The 4593-nt window shown below is 45.0% G+C and overlaps 1 pseudogene; it reads right to left on the bottom strand.

The window, feature by feature from the left end:
- Positions 1–819: 819 nt before the first annotated feature.
- LOC146667325 (E3 SUMO-protein ligase ZBED1-like) lies at positions 820–1754 on the bottom strand (annotated as a pseudogene).
- Between the last annotated feature and the right edge of the window lie 2839 nt (positions 1755–4593).

Raw genomic sequence — 4593 nt, 5'->3', positions numbered from 1 at the left:
CTTTTTAAAGTACTTCACTTCTCACAACTTGGACATCTCGGTCCTCCTTAGATGCTTCTTCCATTTTCACCCTGACTGTGTCAAACTCAAGGAGGGTGTCCAGAGCAGTCTTTTCAATTATACCTGAACCATTGGCCGTCTGCAGTTTTGCATGCTCATGTGTCCCAGCATTTGCTTTTTTGACAGCAAGCACTTCAACACTCTGATGCCATCTTCAGGAGCTAAAACCTTCTGCTTTCTGAATCTGGGGTCCAAGGCAGCTGCGAGAATAATAGGGTTTTCTTTCTCTGCTGAGAAAGTGCAAATACTCCCCTATCTCTGTGTTATCCCTTTTTCTGCGCTGCCAATGAAAGATTTTCCTGAGTTCGTCTCAAATTGGCTTTGGTGTACAGCCTGTGTCAGCCCTTTGACCACCTGTGGAAGACCGGAAATGGTTGTGTACTGCTTTCCACTAAGATAAACAGTAGCAGGCTCAAAAGGCACCAACCCTTGCTTCAGTTCTTCAAGGAGCGCCCACTGCTCTGGCTTCAAGTCAAAGTAGTGCTTCCCCCTCAGAGTTACCTCAGGATCTGATCAGTGAGAGGCCAGTGCTGTTTGAGGAGGAGAATGTACTATTGTCATCTTACTGACATTCATTTGCTCCTGTTTCATTTTTAGCCTTGCACTAACCAGCTTGCTAAAATGCTCCACTAGCTGCCTAGCAGCACCTAGTCTTCTGCTGATGGTGGTTTCTTTGAGAGCAGTATTGACTATGACTAGCTAGAGTGAGTGTCCAGCGACCCAGATAGAGGCCAATCCATGTTTTTCTTCAAGCATCTTCTAATCTTCACTCAGGAAATAGCAAGACACACCAAGGTAGGCCTCTGTTGCACGACTGGTCCAGACATCAGCAGTCAGGGTGAAGAAACCTTTGACACCCTGATGGTCTGCTTTACCTAAATATGTGAGATGATTTGGAACAATAGTAAGCATTAGGGAGACAATTACAGTATATTTTTTCATTATTAATAATGTTTGTCAGTTTATGCATCAAGATTTAAATTTACCAGTTCAATAATTCAATTACACCAAATACAGTTAAGTAGCTTAAACAATAAACATTCAACATATCAGTAAAACAATCTTTACATGCTTTAACCAAGATTATTTTATTAATATTATTTCATCATGAAATGTATTAAATTGTAATACAAATTGCTATTTTGTGTTTGCGGTGTGAGAGACGGAAGAGACAGACATAGAGAGACAAACCTTCTCAAAGGTTGCATCATATTTCTTTTACATCATTTTGGTGAAGTGGGATCAGCCTGGTAGGTATTTATCATGCTAATCTGGGTTGAACTGCTTGATCATCTCTTTGAATCCCTGATCAATAACTATGAACAAGGGCCTCATGTCCGTCACCAACATGTTCAAGATTGATTCAGTCAGGACATCTGCTTGCGGAGGTGCACATGTTGTTGGCTTGGTGACAAAGTTGTCAATGAAGAAGAACGTCTTTTTTTTAGCAGTACTGTAACATAACATTTACAGCTATCAATATGCGTAAGTAGCTCACTGTTTACACTAATGTTAGAAGCTAACTAGCCAATTAGCTTACCGAAACGACTGTACCACTTCGTTGTCCTTAAATTAGCCACGACATGCTTCCTGTTCAGATGCTCGTGCATCACGGTCGTACTGCCATGGAAGGCAAGTTCCATTTTGCAGATTTTACATCGGAAATTCTTCTCTTTCATTTTCTCAAAATGCTCCCAGACTTCCAAGCTCCATTGCCAGGTAGCCATGCCATCGGAGACTGCTTCTTCTTATTTGGTGTCTAACGACAGCTGACATCCTGCCATCTTCTGTTTCAGTCAGTTATTCCACTCTTAAATCTTACCACATATTCCTGCGTCTTTCAGAATCTTACAAAGCTTCAAACGACGCATCCTCTATTAAGTTAGTCATCGACGATTTTAATAGTTGACGTAATCGTGACTAGTCGACTAATCGTGGCAGCCCTAAACTACACCCACCCCAACATTCAGTCAACTCCCAGACTACATAAGACAATAGACACCCAAGTTGAGTTCATCCTCCACCTCTGCTAGATAACCCCCTCTAGCAGAGTGGACTCCTCAAGTGCAGAGACCATCTGCAAAGGATGGTAACAACCTCCCTGCCAGCTGAAAGGCCTCCAGTTCCACCCACCCACAACCCAGGCGACACACTAACCTCCCGGGCCCAGCCAGAACCCCAGCCCGGAAGTGAAGCACACCCCAGAACACCAAGTGCTAAAGCCTGCCCCAGACCCACACAGGAGCAGCGCCGCTACCAGACCGGTGACCTACGTCTGCCAGACCCCCCCCCCCCCTTACGTTTATCAAACTTAACCTTACTTTGAAAGTAACTAGTTACTAGGGAAAGTAACTTTAGTTTTACTCAGAATTCTGTTGTTAATGTGTTGCTTCCCTAACTGGATACCCAGTAAGATTGCCAGTCTTCTAGCTTGCTTACATGTTAGCACTATCCTGCCACAAGTGCACTGTGCCACCTACAAACAGAAAGGAAAAAATAATTTGCATATTTCACGAGAGAAATCCCACGCCTGGACCGTCGTCGACTGCTGCCATGATTCTAGCCTACGTCACAGCGTCACATGTGCTTTTAACATCCAATACGAAAACTGCAGTCGTGGTGCTTTCGATTGTACTCAGAACTCTGAAATTCTGCCTTCCGAGCGGGAAGATGTAGGTAACTCCAGACTGCATACGAGCTGCATACAGGGCTGGACTGGGACAAAAAATCGGCCCAGGCATTTTGACTAGAGACCGGCCCACCATTATAGGAAAAAACATAAAGCCTTTGAATGAAAACAAACGCTGCACACTGACTTGTTGGTATACAGGGAGTGCAGAATTATTAGGCAAATGAGTATTTTGTCCACATCACCCTCTTCATGCATGTTGTCTTACTCCAAGCTGTATAGGCTCGAAAGCCTACTACCAATTAAGCATATTAGGTGATGTGTATCTCTGTAATGAGAAGGGGTGTGGTCTAATGACATCAACACCCTATATCAGGTGTGCATAATTATTAGGCAACGTCCTTTCCTTTGGCAAAATGGGTCAAAAGAAGGACTTGACAGGCTCAGAAAAGTCAAAAATAGTGAGATATCTTGCAGAGGGATGCAGCAGTCTCAAAATTGCAAAGCTTCTGAAGCGTGATCATCGAACAATCAAGCGTTTCATTCTAAATAGTCAACAGGGTCGCAAGAAGCGTGTGGAAAAACCAAGGCGCAAAATAACTGCCCATGAACTGAGAAAAGTCAAGCGTGCAGCTGCCAAGATGCCACTTGCCACCAGTTTGGCCATATTTCAGAGCTGCAACATCACTGGAGTGCCCAAAAGCACAAGGTGTGCAATACTCAGAGACATGGCCAAGGTAAGAAAGGCTGAAAGACGACCACCACTGAACAAGACACACAAGCTGAAACGTCAAGACTGGGCCAAGAAATATCTCAAGACTGGTTTTTCTAAGGTTTTATGGACTGATGAAATGAGAGTGAGTCTTGATGGGCCAGATGGCTGGATTGGTAAAGGGCAGAGAGCTCCAGTCCGACTCAGACGCCAGCAAGGTGGAGGTGGAGTACTGGTTTGGGCTGGTATCATCAAAGATAAGCTTGTGGGGCCTTTTCGGGTTGAGGTTGTGTCTTTTTCTCATTCCAGCTGAAGTCTGGGACAAACTGCGTTCCTTTTCAGCTCAATACAAAACACGTAACATTTTCTCTGAATACGAGACGATTCCATTTTTTACGTGACGGTTGGCAACTCTACTAGCTAACCTTATGAACGAAATACAATTCACTATCAGTAACATCATAGCACCCACCCAGCTGTATAGAAACTCCGTCATGCTAGCTAGTAGCAGTACGAGGTATTCTAACTGACTGAAAAAAGTCAGCACAACGAAAATAAACTCCACCTAAACTTGGTTTATATCAGACCCAGATAGACTGCAGGTCATAACTTCTTACTTGTCAGTTCACCTGACACTCGGACCGGCGGCCGCCTCGGGTCTCTCCTCCTCCTGCCTCCCCTTTCCCTCATCCACCTGCTGGCCTCCACCACTTGCTAATGGCCTGTATTGTATAGCGCTTTTACTTAGTCCCTAAGGACTACTTTACACTACATTCAGTCATTCATTCACACACTGGTGATGGCAAGCAACGTTGTAGCCACAGCTGCCCTGGGGTGCACTGACAGAGGCAAGGCTGCCGGACACTGGCACCACCGGGCCCTCTGACCACCACCTGTAGGCAATGGATGAAGTGTCTTGCCCAAGGACACAATGACCGAAACTGTCGGAGCCGGGGCTTGAACCGGCAACCTTCCGATTACAAGATGAACTGCCAACTCTTGTGCTGAATCTGTGGAAGCTACGTGATGCCACCACCAAACAATTGAGTTATTTTTACACATCTGCCAGCATCTGGCCAATCCACCACCTTTCATTGTTTATACCGTTATGGAAAAACAACCCCCCCCCAAGACATTGGCACATCAAAACGAAAAATCACCATTGGCCCACCGAGTACAGCTATGGCTGCAT

Source organism: Rhamphochromis longiceps, linkage group LG6 (assembly GCF_057381845.1).
Source record: "Rhamphochromis longiceps isolate RC_006_pf linkage group LG6, R_longiceps_female_GT1.1, whole genome shotgun sequence".
Taxonomy (NCBI): domain Eukaryota; kingdom Metazoa; phylum Chordata; class Actinopteri; order Cichliformes; family Cichlidae; genus Rhamphochromis; species Rhamphochromis longiceps.
Note: the sequence above shows the minus strand (reverse complement) of the source record. Positions and strands in the feature narration are given on the sequence as shown.